The sequence below is a fragment of the Triticum aestivum genome, chromosome 7B, assembly GCF_018294505.1.
Source record: "Triticum aestivum cultivar Chinese Spring chromosome 7B, IWGSC CS RefSeq v2.1, whole genome shotgun sequence".
Classification (NCBI taxonomy): domain Eukaryota; kingdom Viridiplantae; phylum Streptophyta; class Magnoliopsida; order Poales; family Poaceae; genus Triticum; species Triticum aestivum.
Genome location: NC_057813.1, coordinates 603757802 through 603779508, shown reverse-complemented (window position 1 = coordinate 603779508; position 21707 = coordinate 603757802). Strand labels below are relative to the sequence as shown.

At 43.5% G+C, this 21707-nt stretch overlaps 1 long non-coding RNA gene across 3 annotated transcripts; it reads right to left on the bottom strand.

The window, feature by feature from the left end:
* Nucleotides 1-16388: 16388 nt before the first annotated feature.
* On the bottom strand, nucleotides 16389-19862 carry LOC123157134 (uncharacterized). Of its 3 annotated transcripts, XR_006478727.1 has the most exons (6): nucleotides 19613-19862; nucleotides 19138-19392; nucleotides 18980-19048; nucleotides 17507-17946; nucleotides 16763-17257; nucleotides 16389-16674 (listed from the first exon to the last, which is right to left on the bottom strand). It is a non-coding gene; the product is annotated as an uncharacterized lncRNA (long non-coding RNA). The 3 variants fall into 3 exon arrangements; XR_006478726.1 differs by having other exon boundaries at nucleotides 19138-19862; XR_006478728.1 differs by having other exon boundaries at nucleotides 17716-17946; nucleotides 19138-19862.
* Between the last annotated feature and the right edge of the window lie 1845 nt (nucleotides 19863-21707).

The window sequence follows — 21707 nt, the reverse complement described above, 5'->3', positions numbered from 1 at the left end:
GCCCCTGAATCCGGCATTGACCGTTGTGTTGTCCGGGCTCTCTTCTTTGTTTTGATGTTTATTTTTATTGCGCCATGGCTTCCCGTTGCCCTCCCTTATTTCGGATGTGCTTGGGTCGCTGGTGCCTTTACGGGCCAACCAGCTATCTTCACCCGCGCAAAAGCGGGTCATAAGGCTTGTTAAGGCTGCCATTGTCCTCGGCTTTTCTTGGCCGAGGTGTCTGGCGAGCCACTCGTCCCGGATGCTGTGTTTGAAGGCCGCTAAGGCTTTGGCATCCGGACAATCGACAATTTGATTCTTCTTAGTGAGGAATTTGTTCCAAAGCTTGCGGGCGGACTCTCCGGGCTGTTGGATTATGTGACTTAAATCGTCCGCATCCGGATGCCGGACATAAGTCCCTTGAAAATTGGCCCTGAAAGTGTCCTCGAGTTCCTCCCAACTTCCAATCGAATTTTCGGGGAGGCTTTTCAACCAGTGTCGAGCTGGCCCCTTCAACTTGAGGGGAAGGTATTTGATGGAGTGGAGGTCGTCCCCACGAGCCATGTGTATATGCAGGATAAAATCCTCGATCCAGATCCGTGGGTCTGTCATTCCGTCGTATGCCTCTATGTTCACAGCTTTAAACCCCTATGGAAATTCATGGTCCAGTACTTCTTTGGTGAAGCACAGGGGGTGAGCAGCCCCTCTGTATCTGGATGTGCTGTGGCATGTCGTCGGTTGTTGTTGTGTCTAGTGTTGTTTCCGAACTGGTATCTGATCGGTGTGATCGTATTGCTGACCATAGTCCTGCGCTGGGGTGTGTTCTTTAGATCCATAGATGGACCTAGTCGCGCCGGCTTTTTTATCCAGGAGCTCGAGTAAATCGTTTGCGGCGTCAGTAGCTGCTCTGTTGCGGTTATGAAGTGGTTTGTCCGGCCTCCTGGCCGTGTTGTTCTTTGGTGGAACGGCCTCGTCGTCGAATTCTGGCAGCAGCTTACGTTTTGGATAACTCTTTGTATGGCGATCGTCGCCGTACTTTTCTTCAGTGTCTAGCACTTTATTCCATCTGCGATTGAGCGTTTCCTGTGCGGCTTTTAGCCGTTGCTTTTGCTTCTTTAGACTTCTCGAAGTGGCCATAAGCCTTCTGTGGAGGTTATCTCGTTCTAAGCGTGTTTCCGGGATGATGAATGCATCGTCATCCGGACTATGCTCTTGTCCTGGGGCGGTTTGATGAATTTGTCCCTCGAGATCATTGTGATCGGGCGTCTGCTCCGAGCTGTGTTCGGCGTGACCTGGCTCATCCTGCCCCATTGCTAGGTCCATATGGTCGTTGTTGCCTTCGGAGTAGACTGGGATGTTGATCTTTCTGGCGCTCTAATCGCTAATTTTACTGTTGCTAGACTTGGAGCGGCGTCTGCGCCGTCATTTTGGCTTTTGCCCGGGGGTTTTGTCCTCCGGATTATCGCCACCGTCCTCCTTGGGCGTATCCACCATGTATATATCGTATAACGAGGTGCCAGTCCAGTGCCCCGTTTGTTCTGAATTGTCTCCTCCGCCGACGTCCATCACTACAAAAAAAATACACTTCCTTGATGATATGTGTTTGTCACAGTAGGTCACGTTTTTTGTCATGCATGTACATCCATGAAAAATTTATGACAGAATCAAGATAGTCATACATGTGCTGTCGTAGAAGTGTTCCATGACATTACCAAAATTATCATCCTGGAAGTGTCCACTTCCATGACGATAAATCGCGCGTCACAGAAGTGCTTTCGTCAAGGGTGACCGACACATGGCATCCACCATAAGGGAACGCCGTTAAGCTATCGGGTCGGGTTTTGGATCCGATAACCCGTTAACAGCCCCAACCAATGGGGATTTTCCACGTGTAAAATCATCATTGGCTGGAGGAGGCACATGTCGGCTCACCATTGGGACCGATGTCATCTAGTCATTGGACAGAAGGCGCCTATGATATGTGGACACGTGGCACGGCCCAACAGAGGCCCATTCCTGTGAAAAGGCTGGCCCATTTGACTTGGTCAAAAGGTGGCGGGCCAGCCCATGTAAAGCATGTTAACGGCCTGTTCGCATATAGCCCATTTACAGCCTGCTAACCCAAGGCCTGTTACGCCCTATCCGAATTAGGCCCAGTAGAGTCATCTGGGCCACCCAATATGATTCCAGCCAGTTTTCACTTGTGGCCCATGTATGGCCCATCACGTCTTTCGGCCCATATGAGGCCCTATGTAAATCTTGGCCTATTAACGGCCCGTGGTCAAACTGGCCCGTAATGAACAGTGTATTACTTTATACCCATTAACGGCCCGTGGTGAAACTGGCCCGTAATGAACAATGTATCACTTTATACCCATTAAGGGCCCGTTATTCCGTTGGGCCGTTTCCAGCCCATGTTATCTTTCGGCCTTCTCAGAGCCCATTTATTCTTGGGCTCATTTCCAGCATTCGTTTACTTACGGCCCGTTACTGTCATTTTCTACTTATGGGCCAAATTCAGCCCGTGGTTACAGTCGGCCCGTTTGTGGTCCGTTAACACGTTGGGCCATTTTCATAGCGCCATGAAATACGGCCTATTAACGATGGCTCGTTATGGTTGGCCCATGAACGGACGATTCCAACTCTAGCCCGTTTACGACCATAATGCGGCCTGCTATTGGCCCATGTTTGGCCAATCGATCACTGCCCGTATAAGGCCCATTGATGATACGGCCCGTAGAAGGCCCATTGTTTCTGCGGCCCGTAGAAGGCCCATTGTTTCTACGGCCCGTGGAAGGTCCACTATTTATACGGCCCATAGAAGGCCCACTGTTTCTACGGCCCATAGATGCGCTGTCACTACAGTAAATATTAGCCCATGGTTATTATGGCCTAGTTTTAAAAAATAGGTTGTTGCAGCCACTAGCAAACCGCAGAAAAAGAACTGCACTAACTACAAGCAAACAAATAAACAAGACAACAAGGAAATAAATAAGCAAGCAACTTACACTAGGCTATCACGGCTATTACACATATTACATCCACCGGGCATCAAAGTTCGCCACCAATGCAAATATAGGGAACACAGCAGCATATAAACGCCACAGCAAAACAAGTCCAGAACTAAAACCACTTCAGAAGAGCTCAAGAAACAATATCCTTGGTACCCATAATGCTGGCAAGATGCTTATGAAGCTTATTAACTTTCTCTTGTTTGGCGCTTAAGTCCTCCAGCGCCTGCTGTTGCACAAGAAAGTATGCATCTGAATTCTGCAGGGACTTCCTCAGTCCTTCGGCTTCCTGTCGCATAACATATGATCGATGTCTTTCAACTTGAAGTTGAAGCCGAACTGATTCAAGCAACGAGTTCGAAGAGCTGGTGCCAGCAGTGGTAGCCAGTAACTCGAACACTACATCAAGATAGGACTTTGGGGTTGTCTCAGTGTCCTCAATATAGTTTTTATCAGCTTTCTTGGAGACCAATAGGGATGTCTCACTATCTTGAACCTTATCTGCATTACTTCCTTTACCATTGCATAACAGGGTACTCTTCTCTAATATTTTATCCGCGTTCTAAAAGGGAAACAAACAAACACATCTCAGGTTTACAATGTAGTATATGGAACTCATTTTGGTAAACCAGTTCAGTAGTAAGGTGGACAGGATAATAGCATGAAACAAACATATATCTATGTAGTATGGTCACTGTATGGTCTATATCATTCTAGTTTATGTTGCCAAATCAAGATAGATATAGTTTGAATCATATCTATTTAAGACAAAGCAGCATAGACAGAAAATAAGTGTGGGAAACTACACAACAATAACAACACTTGTAATGTGCATGGCATGAGAACATAACTGTTTATTCAATTGAAACTGAAATCAACATAGAGCAAGTTACAATAGCAAATAGCCAAACACGTTGAAGAAACAGGTTTAAAACATACCTATTGCGCCATTGGAGTTTCAATTGCATCCTTCAAAGTTGAAATTGGTTGGTATAAGTAAATACAGTGATGCAAGAGCAAAGTAGTATGAACCATAGCTACGGAACCTAACCTGAGAACAATTCTTCTTCTGCTTTAAGCGTTGACTTCGGGTTCGGAGTGGTGGTCCTCGTGATTTGGGCACTGCAGTTGCCTTACTAATTGCTCGTGTTTGAGTGCTTTGTGGTGGAGACGGTGTTGTGTCAACGGGAACTGGGTGTCTATCTGTTGGGGTTGGGGTTAGAAGGGGTGTAGCTGGTTCTCTGTCCAACTGGGTAGGGGTACAATCTGCATGAGTGTGGGTTATGTGTGGTGGGGCTGATTCTTGGGCAAGTACAACCGTGGTTCTATCTGCATCGACAGGTAGCACGATCTTTTCTGAAGACCGTGTTTTTACTCCAACAGATACTGCCATCACTCCCTCCACTTGAAATGGCTGATAAACAAGAAAAGTAATTGAATGTATAGACATTGTAAGATAGACAGGTGCAATGGATAGTAGGGAAGAAAACAGGGCATGAAATAATTCACATTTATGTTGTCTAAGCAAACAGAATAGCAGGACATAATTTCACATATATGATGGCTAATTAAACAGGATAGCATGACACAATTTCACATGTATGATGGCTAACTAAACAGGATAGAATGACATACTTCAAAATATGATGACTATGTAAACAAGATGACATGATATAACTATACGATGTGTCTATTAAAGTGGTTGGCATGCCATAAATCACAAACATGCCGTCGATGGAAGCATGATGGCATGATATAATTCACGGATAGAATGACATTATTTAAAATATGATGACTATGTAAACAGGATGAAATGATATAACTATATTATGTCTTTAGAAAATTGGTTGGCATGCCATAATTCAGATACATGTTGTCTATGTAAACATCATGGCATGACATAATTCAAATATATGATTTCTATACTAAGGAAGTGAGCAGAGGGCAATTGCATATATGATGTGTCAACTAAGGAGATGGCATTCAATACTGTGTATATGATGTAAAAAATAAGCATTGCAATACAACATATGCATTATATGAGTAATATAACCCTGCCAAGTTTGAGCATACACCTCAGGGGGATAATAGGACTGGTCATCTGCCTCTGAATCCTCCTCTGAAGAGCTATCTGTAACCAGCAAGATATCTGCTTCAACAGGTAACATTGTCTGCTCTGAAGACCTTGTTTTCACTCCAGATTTCTCCATCACCAATTCAAATGGCTGATGCACAGGAAGAGCAGTTGAATATACAAACATTGTCGACAAAAGTAATGAGAAATACAAAAAAGGACGGCATGATATAATTCACATATATGACGCTTTCCTAAATAGCATGGCATTGCATAATTCACATACATAATGCCTTGCAACAAGATAACATTGCATAATTCACATATATAATGTCTTGCAACAAGATGGCATTGCATAATTCACATATATGGTAATTAGACACTAAACAGGTGGCATTCACACAAAGCATGTCTAAACTAAGCAAATGACATAGCAATGCAAGATACCATACGCACGATATGAGTAACATAACCCTGCCAATTTAGGGCACGCACCTCAGGGGGGAAATATGACTGGTAATCTATGTCTGAATCCTCCTCTGAGGAGCTATCGGTAACCAGCAAGACATGCACTTTGTCAGATAGCATTGTCTGCTCTGAAGACCTTGTTTCCACTCTAGATTTTTCCATGACCGTGTCGAATGGCTGATGCACAGGAAGAGTATTTGAATGTACTAAACTTGTTGACAAATTTAACACATAATAAAAAATGATGGCATGATATAATTCACATATAAGATGACTGGCTAACCAGGGTGGCATTGCAAAATTCACATATATGATGCCTGGCTAGACAAGATGGCATTGCATGATTCACATATACGATAAAGAAACAAAACAGATGGCATTGACACAAAGCATGTCTAAACTAAGCAGATGACATCTTTAATGTATACAGTAAGCAATGCAAGGCACCATATGCATGATATTACCAACATCAGCATGCCAAGTTGGAGCGAAGACCTCATGGGGTAAATAGGAGTGGTCTTCTCCTTCTGAATCCCCCTCAGAACAGTTATCTTCCTCTGGATTACGATCCTAAATGGGTGGAGGGGGGCTGCCTTTCCGCCCACCATGGAATGACGTCTGCATGAAATTTTATTGCCACGCAAGGCTCATCTCTTTTTCTCTACATGATCAGTTCCATTGTGTACAATAACTGGCATGCATAGGAATAAAACATAGTGAGATTATGTAAGGAGTGCATGCACAAATCCAGACTGATGGTAGCAAACTATGGATAGACCCAAAACCAATGATAGCAGGCAGATAATAGCTTTAGTTAAAAAATACAGATAATGGCTCCTTTATTGTTTGTTTGCACCCAACATGAAACTCATAGTAGACACCGGAGATTAACCAGATAGTAGACAGATAGTACTGATTGCTGCCCCAATATGTACCCCACAACCATTTAAAAACTCAAGTTTCAGCACTAGTTTGGACCTGACTCGGAGTCTAATAGGTGAACACGATGATAATGTAGCATGTCATCATATTAAGCGACGCATAACGTAAGCAGACATGGAAGAGTGCGACCTCTCTTGCGGACCCGTGTAGTCCTCAAGGTCATCTGCTCAGTTGATGATGGTAATGCAGTTGTCGTGGCTGCCGGCGGCGGGGAAGAAGATCTGAGGCGGCGAAACACAGTCTGGAGAGAGGATCCCTGCTATGGTGAACCCTTCCGTAGTTGGAGCAGCTGAGCTGGGGTGGAACACAGTGCCGCGGGAGCAGGACAAACCACACAAGGTTTTCTTTGACACATATCTGTAACAGAAGTAATTGAGTAAGGGCTTGTTTGAATTTTAGGATTCTAACAATGCAGGGATAGGAAATAGACAGGAATAGGATAGGAATGCACGTGCAAAATAGAGAATTTAAAAACACAGGATTTCTGCCAATCTGGGTGTTTGATTCACAACAATTGGAAGATCACGGGATGGAAAAAAGCATGTTGAGATTAAGTCAAACCACAAGAAAATGTATGGTTATAATGCTATTATGCGACTATCTCTTAGTCTTGTGCTTGATGAATAGGAATATGAAAAGGAGGAGAAGTGGAAATTAGAATTCCTACAGTTTTCTTTCAAGGAGACACTAAAGGAACAAATCCTACAGTTTTCCTTTGCTCCATTCCTTTGCACCAAATTCATAAAAAGTAGTACCATAGGAAACTTTCCAATTCCTATGTTTTTCATTCTCTTTTCCTTTCAAGCACTGGCGATTCTAGTAGGCAGGCTTGAGCAAGGAAAATCCTACACTAAAAAAATGTTTTTGTGCTACTTCTATTACTTTGGACCCAGGCCACTGCCATACTACCTCAACTCCCAGGCCCATCGACAAATGCACAACTCAAACGCGTAGAGATAAATAATGATGGCATTCAAGAGAGTCCATCACGAATAGCTAAGTTGCCTGGTACCTCACTGCTTGTCATATAGTAGGATAAAATAATCGCAGTTCCCGTTACTACGAGTGCTCAGTGGACAATATATATAACATGTAGAGTAAAAAAAAGATGCCATGTCGATCTCAGCATGATTGGGTTGGCCGGTAAGGATGCTCCAGCTGAATTTGCTGTCGGAGGAGGGGAAGAAGATCTTAGGCATCTGGAGATGGAGCCCGAGGTACTACTCCACTGCGATGGAGGGTTTCGTCGTTGGAGCAGCTCCGGTGAGTTGTACGACGCCGAGGCTGAAGTAGGACAAGAGAGACAACGAACAACGTTAACTTGAGTGGAATTCTAATAGCATCTCCAATACATGATGTAAAATACATAACCATGAAGTGCTAGATGTAAAATACATCAGCCGCTCATCTCTGAACTTAACTATCGAAACTGAACCTAACTGTCGAAACTGAACCTAACTGTCGAAACTGAATTTTGCTGTCGAAACTGAATTTTGCTGTCGAAACTGAACGCACTAGCAAGGTGAGGCTACACGTCGGTGGATTTTGCAGCCATTGGATACAAAATCAAGGGCATGCGGTTCATCTTCAACCTCCACCCCCCTAAGCCGCTAGCCACCACCGCACAAACAGCAGCCCCCCGCCGCCCGCGGCCGGCGGTGCGCCGCCCCGCCCGCCCCGAAAACACTCCCCACCGCCGGTCCGCCGCCGCCCCGGCCATCCCTCTAGGCCCCTCCATGCCAAGCTTTTTCTCCGGCAATCCCCACGCCACCGCCCAGCCACCACCGGTGACCACCGCCCCCATCCTGAACCCTAAGATAGATAGTGGGGTACCTCTCCGGCGAGCCCCCCTCCCCGCTGCGGATGGTTCTTCCTTCACCCCGGTGAGCCCACCCCTTGGAAATCGACTAACCCAAAAGTCGATTCAGTCGACTAAAGTGTAGCCAAATCGGAGCAGCATCGCAAGCAAGAGCAAGAGTGAGAGTAGCAGCGTGAGCAAGAGCAATAGCAAGAGCAGACCAGGCAGGGGGCCAAGAGCAAGAGCAGAGCAGCAGAGCAAGTGAGAGCTAAAGCAGCAGCAGCTCCTACTGATGTGGACGTCGCCGCCGAGCGAGTGACGCCATGGAGGAAGTGGCCGGCGACACCGCCGTGGATGGAGCCGCGGCGTGTCGGCTCGGGACCGAGCGCCGGCAGCACCGTGAGATCGAATCAAGAAGAAAATGCGGCAATTAGTGTACAACCTCTTTGGTGGCACCGATTAGGACGCAGCTTCATCCGAGGAAACGGTGATGATGATGCTCTTCCGGTGGTGCAGGTGAAGACGACGGTGTGGGAATGGAGGTGGCGCGAAAGACGAGGGGAACACCGGGGCAGCTCCTTGGAGGTGGAGGACGGGGTGGCTGAACCGGCAGGACGATGAGATCGACGACGGATCCTCATCCAGTACGGTCGATGAGGGACGTCGAGGTGTTGCTGTGGACGACGTCGTCGGGGAAGAAGCTCCGGCTGGGTGGCGGACGGAGCAAGGTGTGGGGTTTCGTTGCGGGTTTTCGCGGCCTCGGCGTATGAATGGGTGGGCGGATGGGATGGCAGTGGGGAACCATGGCTTAGAGATGCGCTTGTCCGAAATGTGGGGTAAGTTATGAAAGTACCCCCCACCGATTTGAGGCGGTTCTTTCGGTTCAGGGGTACCACGGGAATTTCACGTGTCGGGATTTCACAGGAGGTGGGAGTTTTCGCACGCGTTGTAATTTTGGAATAGCAAGGTGCGGGTTGAGATGGAGGGAGTTATCGGAGCACAACGAGACAAAGATATATCTTAAATATTTCGGGCTAACAAGGTGCAGGTTGAAGAGGCGGGAGTTTCGTAGCACGATAGACAGAGAAGCTAGCTTCAATTTTCGTCATAACAAGGCGCGGCTTGAAATTTCGGAAGAACAAGCTTAACGTGTACCAAAAAAAAGACAATTTGCACCTCAACACGCACAACACACACACAAACACCATTTAGACTAGAGTAAGGTACACGTGCATTGCACGCATGAGATTTGGCAACCAAATTATGAATAAATACCACATTATAGCATGCAAGCTTTGAGTCATATATGCATGATGTAGATGTTCGTTTAATTCTTATAGTTCATTTCATTCGAAATCATCTAGTTTTTATAAGAAAGCTAATCTATTTTAAGATTCATGGAATTGTGCGTTATAAGATATAAAGTAAAAACAAATAATGGCAAATCATGTAGAAAAACATTTGGGCAATTATGATACGGAAGATTCTAGAACAAATAAGAAGTGCTTGTGTTTTGATGTTTGTGCATTATGCTTAGGTTCAACCATGGAGTCTTCTAGATTATACATGTGGTGAAATCTGGTGGAATCTAGATGATATCCAACAGCCAATAGTGCTAAAATTTGCCTTCTTTGGACCTTCGGATTCGCCTCATCCAACAACCATCTTTCAAAGTTAAAGTTAGCCTCTCACAATATAAAAAAATATATAATATAATATATATATAGGGGTATAGATATAGATATGTGATGTGAAAGCCGCCCATCATCTCCAATTACATGCACGGAGGCGACATGGGCAAATGATGTCTGCCCTTGTTCAATGTGTATACATTACAACATGCTCGTTTCCAAAGCACACCGTGCAGATCTCCGTTATATTCATGCATGCATGGGTTTCAAACAGCAGGATCTCTTATTCAACTATTTGTAACTTTACATTGATTATGACCTCACCTATTCTTTTACACCCACACAGTAGTCTTCTCTTTATAATTGTACCACTAATTTTCTCTCGTGCATGCATGCACACACACTACCAGTCGGCATTATCTATCGCACGCATGCAATCTTTTTCTTCAGGTTGGTCTCCCATGAAGGCACACACCCACACACATCCCCCTCTCCCTCATACCGGGCATTCTTTATCACTCACGCGTGCATGCGCAATGATCGATGTTCCTCTATGTATGTGTGTATATAGCTAGGTCTTTCATAGTTTTCCACACAAACCGATCAATTGATATATCCAGTGAGGTCTCACCCTCTTTCCCACGTCCACATCGATCAATCGATACCTCTCCCACGTCCACATCGATCAATTCAACCTCTCTATATAGGATTAACATAAATAGCCAATACACCCACATTAATTATATATCAAGCGTCCCCCTCTCATCATCCATGCCTTCCGCTTCATCTCTCAGATGCGTGCACAAAGGCGAAGACAGGGGGCAGTAAGGGCCCTGCCCCCCCCTAACATCACTATATATCGAGGTTAATATGAATGTGATCATTAGACAATTGCTGCTAAAAAAGGTTTAATTTCATGAATTGACCCTCCTCGTAAAGGATTAGCAATGCTTGGCCCCCTAGCTCATTTATTTTTCATGGCTCCGCCACTGCGTGCAACAGCTTACGTGTTTGCCCCCTCTCTCTAAATATCGATCTCGCACGTGTGCATTCCTTAATAGTCTCCCTCCACTCGGCCCCTCGCACCATCTTCTAGCCCCCCACCAGATTTTATCACATGTACAATCTAGCAGGCTCCATGGTTGAACTTAAGCATAATGCACAAACCTCAAAACAACAATGGTTCTCTTTTGTTCTAGAATCTTCCGTATCATAACTGCCCAAACTTTTTTTCTAGTTGAATTGCCATTATTTGTTTTTACTTTATGCTTTACAATGCACAATTCCATGAATCATAAAATAGATTAAGGGCTTCTTTGATTCAAAGGATTGTCAAAGGAATTTTGGAGGATTCTAATCATTAGGAATTTTTCCTATCTTGGTTGTTTGATTCGTAGGATTGTAAACCATAACAATTTTTCCATATGATTCATTTGCACTAGATTTCATAGGAAACATCCCATCCATTCAAACCTCTTTGAAAGAATTCTGTGTTTTTTCTATGCACAATCAAACACTCGTACAATCCTGTAGGATTCAATACTATAATCCCATGTTTTTCCTATTCACGCGTTCTTAGCTTTTTTATAAAAACTAATTTGATTTTGAATTAGATGAACTATAAGAATTAAATGAAGGGCTACATCACGCATATATGACTAAGAGCTTACATGCTATAGTGTGGTATTTATTCATAATTTGGTTGCGAAATCTGATGCGTGCAATGCACGTGTAAATTACTAGTACTTCGAGTATGTGCAAAACACGTAAATTATAATACCAATGGCACGCTGCACAATGTCTTTCTTACAGTTCATGAAGCCACGTGGCACATGTGGAGGCGTTGTCGCGACCTCCTTACGTGGATTGATCATAGTGACGTGCTGCTGGTTCCAGAAGAATGCACTCGTCCTCCCTGAGCCATATTGGCGGTACATGCATGAAGCGAAGATGTGCACGCACGCCACGCACGCACTCATTCCCTCGCATGCACATGCGGGTACACGGGAGGACATAATTTTGTACCAAGATCCACCCCATGTGATAATTTGACGCGTGTAAAGTCGTTCACTTCATTGATGGTCAATTAATACAGTGCATGCAAATTGAGTGGACGTGAGGGCGGAAGAAAGACATTATTACTCCATTGCGCGCATGCGAGTAGTTAAATCGTGGGTTGCTAGTAGTACTTCCATTGGTCTCCTTTGTATTTTGTGCCAATTTTTGACAGTAAGACTAGCCACAATGCATGGTAACATGCACTAGTAATATACACAAATCCCTAGACTATGTTACTAGCTTCATAGTGGGTAGTAACATAAGTGTGGTAACATGCAAAGCTTCATTTATTAGGTTATAGACTCATATTGCATTGGGACATGTGATGTTATAGTAACTAGCTAAGTTACTGTAACTACCTCTCTCCTCATTAACTCATTGCCACATAAGCAAATTTGGTGAGTTGGGCTCGATGTTACTGTTGAAGTTACTCCCACTGTGGCTAGTCTAACATAATACTTACGCATTTGAGCAGTGTAGTCTACTTGAAATTTATGTTCCACTAAACTCATCGGGAGCCGTTTCGGGCCTCGAAACCAAAACCATCAATTAATCTTTACCTTGTTCCCATCACATTCGAAAGCCTGCTCACACCTACTAGTACTATGTACCAAACCTGAACGTGTTCCCACTATGCAGGTATTAGTACTACTAGTGCTAGTACTTAGGTTATAAAAAGGGGAACTACCTAACCGAAAATTACTCTAGCTTTCCTCCTCATAAGTGCTTCTTCTTCGTCCGTTGTTGCCATGGCCGGTGAGCAGAGATCTAGGTCGAGAACTACTCGTAACAAGGGAGCGGCAACCAAGGCTGCGGAAAAAAAGAGGGCTCGCCGCCACACAGAGACCTCGAAAGATCTCTCACGGGCAGGCGATGGCTCCCAGGAGCGCCCTAGCCGCGGAGGCGAACATGCCGAGCCGGCAGAGGTGGAGTCGTTATCCCTCGACGGCATGCCCGATCAGCTCAATAAGCACCTCAATAAGAAGAAGGAGTTCATCCAAGGCTTGACGGAGTTGCTGAAGGAGAGCCTCGACGACATGCCCGCTGAGCTCAATCAGCAGGGGGAGTTGACCGCCGGCTTTGTGATGCTGCTGAAGAAGAGCATTGCCTCGGAGAAGAAGGTGACCGGCAAAATCCTGTGACTTCAGGAGGACAAGGCGAAGCTCTGCCACGAGATCCACCTGTTGAAGGAGAAGAACGCCGGCTGGAAGAAGCTGCATGAGAATAGTAGTTCCTCGATGAAGATGCTATAGGCCCTCGTCATGGAACAGAAGGAGGAGTTGGCGAAGCTCCGCATCGAGCACCCGGCTGCTGTCAAGGTACGTAATGCGGCCGTGGAACAGATGATGAAGGCTTGCGTCGCGAAATCCCGCATCATGGACAGAATGAAGAAGATGGCGGAGGAGACGCGCAAGGAGATGGAGGTCGTGGAGGCGATGAAGAAGCAGTTACGACTACGTGGCGAATTAGATCATTTGGGGTGATAATCTTCCTTCTTCTTTTGCTGTTGTGTTTCATCTTTTGCTTCGGGTGTTTCGCCGCACGTGTCACGTTCTCTGTGAGGCATGAATAGAACAATGGTTTTTGTTTTTTGAGAGAATGAATAGAACAATGCTAACAATGAGATGACTAGCAAATTAGATCATTTTTTATTGCCATATGGCGCTGGGCTGCCGTGTTTCGTGCTCCTCCGTCGCAGTACTACTCCAGTGGAAAACTTGAGTATACCGCACGGTTCTTTGCTCCTCCTCGATCAGGTCGTCGGCGCATTTATACGAGCAGTCAAATCACAAGGCCCCACCTTCTAGCAGTAATGAGCCGTCAAATCACAAAGTCCATCGCCTCTCGTGAAACCGACCAAGCTACACTGCCCTGCCCTCTAGCCTTTTAAAAAATGTATACTTTTGTACAGCAGTAGTATCAATGGATTGCGCCATGGAGCAAAACTTGAAATTAAAAAAAAGGTGCTACATATAGAGAGCGCTCGTCGCCAAATTATGCATATAGTACTATTAAAAAGGCTAGTCACAATAATGGTGTCCAACACAACCCACCCCTCAAATAAAACTAAGCACCCTGGAATTCTTTGACAAAACTAAGCACCATGAAATTCTTTGACAACTAAACGGTTGGCTATATGATGTTGGCCATATATATTGTACGTATATAATGTGAATAAATGAGTGGTAGTACTATACGAACTAAAAGATGAAATGTAAGAAAAACTAGTATGTACTTACTAAAGAGTTAAAGTAACAAGAAGAAACATAACATAGTTCTGCTGTGGGCTCAGCACAACACACCCCTCAAATTAAATTAAGCACACCTGAAATTAAACTATGCAACTATTCTGGTAGACACTGCATTAGAACCACCATGAGCAACGACACTTCCACCTTACTCGAAGTCCTCGTCCACGTCCTCGACTTCGTCCTTGTCCCTCTTCCTCTTGGCCGATACTTCTTTGCTTGAACCGCCAACTTGGCTGTTGCTCTTCATTCAACCCTTGAAGATATTGAAACAAAGGCAGCCATCCATTGCAGCGTACTGGATGTGGTCTATATCTAGCACATTCCGCTGCCATGCATGACGATGAAACATGTATGGAGGTTTCTCCATTTTACCGTACGAAGGATGAACCATGGCTCCTACCAGGGTCAGCATTGAAGGCTGACGAGAGGACACCAGCCGATTCTTTTGGAGGTCGAAGGTGTTGCCTACAACGAGGCCTATCTGACGCAGGACTTCTTTGTCGTTACCAAAGTCTACAGTAACGAATTTGACTAGGTTGCTCTCAAGGAAGTCCTTAAAATCCTGGCACTCAACGTGGCATGGCATATGTGGTAGACCAAGCATAAGTCATGCACGCAAACCTGGATCACGGCGGGCTTCTTCCTCCCTTCGTCCTTTAGATCCTTCTCTCGTCCCATGACTGTAGTGTCACGCGCAATATGTGACCCTATCCAAAACGAACTCGAAGGTCCCACCAAGGATAGACCCGCATATTGAAACGCTTTTGCAAGGTGGATATCATTACATCAACATTACATAATAGATGGGGATACATACAAGAGGCACACAATGCCACATGAATACAACAACACATCATACATAAGATCAACATCCGTCTATGGATGAAACACAAACAGAAGCTCAAACGACATCCACCCTGCTAGCCCAGGCTGCCGACCTGGAACCTATCCCCTGATCGAAGAAGAAGCAGAAGAAGAACTCCAAAACAAGTAAACATCGCTCTCGCGTCATAATCATCACATAACCTGTACCTACAACTGGTGTTGTAGTAATTTGTGAGCCATGAGGACTCAGCAATCCCATTACCATGGATATCAAGACTAGCAAAGCTTAAAGGGAAAGGAAGGGGTAAAGTGATGAGGTTGCAGAAGCGGCTAAGCATGATATGGTGGCTAACATACGGAAATAAGAGCGAGGAGAGAAGCAAAGGAACGGTCGTGAAGCTAGCAATGATCAAGAGGTGATCCTGAACTCCTACTTACGTCAAACATAACCCAAAACCGTTTTCACTTCCCGGACTCTGCCAAGAAGAGACCATCACGGCTACACACGCGGTTGATGCGTTTTAATTCAGATCTGGTGTCAAGTTATCTATAACCGGACATTAACAAATTCCCATCTGCCCATAACCGTTGGCACGGCTTTCGAAAGATTATACCCTGCAGGGGTGTCCCAACTTAGCCCATGATAAGCTCTCACGATCAACGAAGGATATTCCTTCTCCCAGGAAGAACCGATCAGTCTCGGAATCCCGGTTTACAAGACATTTCGACAATGGTAAAACAAGACCAGCAAAGCTGCCCGATGCGCCGACAATCCCGATAGGAGCTGCACATATCTCGTTCTCAGGGCAACACCGAATGAGACATCCTACGAGTAAAACCAGACCTCGAGTTTCCCCGAGGGAGCCCCGCAGTCTACTCGGTTCTGACCAACACTTAGACAAGCATTGGCCCGGGGGGGCTAAAATAAAGATGACCCTCGGGCTCCGGAAACCCAAGGGAAAAAGGGCTAGGTGAGGCAAATGGTAAAACCAAGGTTGGACCTTGCTGGAGGAGTTTTATTCAAAGCAAACTGTCAAGGGGGTCCCATAAATCACCAAACTGCGTAAGGAACGCAAAATCCAGGAACATAACACCGGTATGAGGAAACTAGGGCGGAAAGAGTGGAACAAAGCACCAGGCATAAGGCTATGTCTTCCACCCTTTACCAAGTACTAGAAGACTCGTTGCGCCAATGGCGCAAAGGCCAAGAGGGAGCCAAGTATTGTGAGAATATTAGACACCCAAGTCGAAAATCAAATGTGGCCAACACTCCCGCATCCTCTGCTTGTAAGATGCATTTTCTCACCGGATCTAATACAGATACATGATTCTTCAAGAACAAATTTCAGAGCAAATATAAAGCTCACCGGATCTAACGTAGATACATGATTCTTGAAGAGCAAATTTGATAGCAAATATAAAGCATGGAACGATTTAAGTTGTACTATTGAGACCATACCACCATATCTTCATTTAGTTTCTTTGGAAATCTAAAGGTCTAAGAGGATGGTACATGTGAGAAGCTGTGAATCCAAAACAAAAAACTAAACTAACTTCCAAACAAACACTTCAAGTTTGAAAGCCACAAAGAAGCAGCCCAGATCTCTCGTTGTAGTGCAGGTACATGTCCTTCATTCTGCATCCACAGCCCATAATTTTTCAAAACCTAAATCCACAAAATCCAACCGAAGGAAATCATGGCAGAAACATGCGCCGTGGCTTACGTCTCCGAGGACTTCTTGGCATTCTTGTGTAGGTCAGACATAGCAATCGCTTGAGCCCATATTTCAGTCTTCTTTAATCTCTAACAAATAACAAAAGCTTAAGCTTAAGCATCCACACAAACAGAAAATGGAAAACAAATCTCACATAAACCTGTCCCAAGTCAGATACAGGGGAAACCAAGGTGAGATGATCAAGTTTCTTTTAGGAAACAATAACCATAGGTAAATACATACATTATTGTCCTGTCAGAAGGTACTTAGTTGTATTTCAAGTGGTATTGGGACATGAAAATAAGCCATTGAAAATTTTGAAACAAAATAGATGATAACACCGGTGTAGGCCATGAACAAAAATACAAAGAAGAACATAATCAAGCATAACCCACGTCGAGCAAAGCAATGGTTGATCAATAACAGGAACCTGAACCTCGTGATGCTAGACCATATATCTATGGTTACCCTTTTTATTTCTCCCGCCTAACCTGAAGTAGTTATCTGGACAAAATAGGGAGGCACACTTCAACAAATTAGTTCTTAGTAATTATAGAATGCCCTGTATTAAAGGAAGTAAAATCAAGCATGTATGTGCTCTAACTTTCATAACTGCATGTAAACTCGGCAACTAACCATTTGTTGATAGCTTAGGTAAATTACAGGCATTAATCATGCAGCCTGAAGGGTGCATCAAGACTTATCTGAAGTTTGATACAATGTGCTTTCTATGTGAAAGTTGTTCCTTCTAACCTGAATGATTTGTTTGGGAGGATTTCCTTAAAAGTTTCCCAAAGGAATATAAAACATTTAGTTTGGCCACCAGGGTTTATATGTTCGATGATGTACAAGAACATCTTCCTTGCTTTCCCCGACATTGCCGCATGCCACCCTTCAAGATGACAGTGGAGGGACGATTCTTCAACTGAAGATGAAGAAATGAAGGAAAAGCAAAAGTTTACCCGAGACATTCGACATACACCATTCATGTATGGAGCCTGGAGGGACCCTCTTCTCCACTTCTCTCGACTCACTACTCGCATTGTTGACTCGAAGATAAAGAAATGAAGGAAAAGCAAAAGTTTACCCAAGACATTCGACATACACCATTCATGTATGGAGCCTGGAGGGACCCTCTTCTCCACTTCTCTCGACTCACTACTGGCATTGTTGACTTGCACCTGCATCCGAGCCTGCATATATGAAAGAGCGGAAATGAGCTTGTATACTGGTAGATGGATCAGATAGCAAGGACGCCCAGGTCTGGCCGAGAACACCCAGCCCCACGCGCAGTTCGGAAGCACACTCTACCACATAATCAAATGGCCGGAAAGTACCAGCAGCGACAAACCAAACCTAATGAATCACATGAATGGTTATGAAGGATGCCAAAATCATATGCATCTCACAACTCATGACTAAATGTAGCTGAAAATTCAAAATACTAAATATCTGCTCTGCATTTTTAAACAGTCAAAGTACTAAATATCTCTAATTCAATAAAACAACAAGAAAACAAGCTACATATGATCTAAATTATGGCCGCTTAACTTCTAAAGTTTTCCCCTTATATGACTGCCTTGTTCCCAGCTGGCAACAGCCATGACTATATTTGGATTTCTAGTATGGAGAAGGATCAAGAATTATAGGGTAATGTAGTAAACAAATAACTACGTCCAATAAACTGATAAGTACATCGTAAGAATGTCCCCCTCTTTTTAATTACGACCAAACATATTGAACACTATGTTTCCGCCAACAGCAATAATCCCCATATTGCTAGAACCCCTTTTACTGCTAAACAAACTGGAAATATGAAAGAACCTGGGAGATACTTAAGTGGGCACAAACACATATTCAAAAACTCTAAGGTAATGAACTGGAGATGTAGGAAACAAAAATGTAGAAAGTACCATGGCATAAAAAATGAGAAATAACATCACATAATTTGATCCCTACTCATCCAACATCAATAGTCCTTAAAGCATCCTTGTATCATACAGACCAATCACACTACTTATATAGGACATTTAATTAAACAGGAGAGTAGCAACCGAATTTAACAACCTATCATTTGCTATATAGCTATCTTTCTCTCTAGCTTTTTCCCTCTCACTTCCACCAGCATACATAGATATGTTGTTTGGGCAGAAACAAAGTAGGTAATCGCAGGCATATGTGGATGGCGATCGCGGAGAATTAGAATTGCGACAGAGAGAAGGATACCTTTGGGGCACTGCATCACAAACAGGAGGTTGCATCTAATCCTGCCCGAGCAGAAAGCAAGTCGATGGCCTTGCAAAAGAAAGGGATGGTCAGCCAAAGACAAGGAAATCTGAGCTGCAGATCTGGGCGGCGCCAAAGAGTGGTGTAGAAAGATATACCATGGAGGACCTTGATGGGCTATATATACCATGTGCAGGACCTTGATGGGCTAGATATACCATGTAGATAATCACAGGTTGATAGCCCCTGCTGAATAAGCAACATTAAGCATCCACCCTGCGATTACCTACATGCATCCTCTTTTCCTATCATAGTTGGCTCCCTCTCGCCCTTTGCGCCATAGAGCAATTCTTTTCCTATCATATATCTCCTATGGCCGCCTTTCCCGGTTCACACCCGCTCTCACCACCACCCTGAAATATAAAGAGGCTGAAGAATAGAAATAGATAGGAAAATATGTTTACCTATGGCACACAAGGTCAACAGATATAGATGAAAATTTTGTGTTCTCTATATTAACAAATCTACGACATCTTCACTGACACAACTATATAATGAATTCCAAAGTACTTCATGGGAACCAATCAAAAGCTAATATATAGTTCAATATATCCACATGCTGCTCCCACTCACCAGAAGAGTAGAGGAGAGATCAAAATTGAGGTCAGTGGGGGGTTGAGGGCGCTGAGAGCCGCAAGACCTGCCGTCCATGTTGTCGGTCTGCACATTTCACTTATTTTCTGCAAGAGCAAACCAAACCAAGATAGCATTAGCATGTTGTATCTTACGCAAGTGACACGAAAGATGAGAATGCTTCCCTGCAAAGGGGAGCAAGGAAATAATAACATGAAAACATCCAAGGAAGTAGTAATCCACCTAGCAAGAAAAACAAAGGCCATGGAATATTCAGTCAGCATTCCGAGACCTGACTTGCCTCTGGATACATATCTTGAGAGTCACAAGAGATTATATATTTTACATGTGCCTCTTGTCAAGTCTTCCCAGCCAGTCGAGAACCCTGTATATCTGTTAGAGCAGCCAAAACACAACAAATACAATTAACTTTGAATTATAGAAGTTGACAATTGCACAGAACATATGTAATAAACTGTCAAAATCATAAAGTAGGTATTAAAGAAGATAGAATCATGAGTGTGAGTGTACTGTTTGAAAGTGCATTGATGCCTATTTTGTACAGTGACCTAGAGAAAACTCCAGCACATAAAAAGGATATGTGTGATTAATGGATGACTTGTTAAGATGTAGGGACATATATTGATTACAATTTTTTTGCCAATTCAAGCTGTAGAAAACAGATCATCTCATCATTAAACAGGTTATCCTTGTGCTGTAGTGACACTTATTCTATACGTAGACATTAGAGGTAAATTGTTATCCAAAAATATATAAATGGTTCAATCTATTTTCAGAAACTAAAATTTCTATTTTTTATGTGATCCACATTATAGAATAAGTGCTAACCTTTTGACGAGTCCTCTGCAATATCAAGAAGCTGGATCCAACTAATGCGCTCGACTTGCTCTACAAATATATACATGGTTCAACCTTATTTTTAGAAATTAGGATTTCAGTCACGGTTGCAACTCCAGCACCAAAAAGAATTGACTATTCATTTTCTGTAAGTTCAGACAGAAAAGAGAACAATGCTTACCTGATGGAAACCAACAGAGTTGAAACCTAGTCTCTGATTGAGAAGTCCAATTAAGATGCCATTGAGCACTCCAAATCCCATGACGGTCCTTGCGTCGAAAGGTTTGTGCTTCATACATAATGCCACATGAAGTCAATAGAATAGAACAAAGAGATGCCAGCTTGTCAACATGGTTGCTGCAAAATAAAGAATAAGGGTGTTCTAATTTGTAGGGATAACATTTCTGCCAAGTTATACATGACTTTCAGAGATCAGTAAACTGAATCCGAAATTTACAGGTTGTAGAGAAAAAAAATGTCAGTCATAACATGAGACACAAAATGATACTACAAACAGGGATATGCAAACGTCAATGATCTGAATAGAAGCTCTAAATAAATAAAGAAACATTAATTCATAAGAACTGAAACTCACTACCTCCAGTTCCATAGACCAATACTCAGATTTATGTGAGTACAGTTTTCTAACACGTGAGAATCCTTTGATCAAAATGTTGACTACATAAACAAAATTAAACAAGAGCAGTGAGTTTTCCATGATGGCATCAGTAGTGCTCACTGGATGTTCACGTTATCTTTCCTTTTCTCGCTGTTAAGAGATCATGGAGATATAAATATGAGCTTGCTCGTAAATATGCGATAACAATTCAATTGCATGAAGCTGAGCAAATCTTTTTTAGGACATAAATCTTTGATTTGGCTAGTACCAAAATTGGCTAGTAATTTACCCTTGAAATCACAAAAAGTACATGTAGTACCTAACATGAAAAAGTAAAAAGAGATGGAATTAATCACACAGATGAAACCACACATCAATAAAAGAGGGAATTACGTACAAGATTATCCATGTAAGTCAAGGTGCACATCAAGGTTGTACTGAATAGCATCTGTACAGAAGATATAAAAGAACACCAAATTACACATTACTGAAGTAAACATAGAAACTGGCTAGTCAAGTGAAATATATAGATGAAAATGATAAAAAAAAGCAACCATCATATATTTAGATCCAAATAAGGGCATATCCAAGCATTACATGCATGACAACCTCAAATCG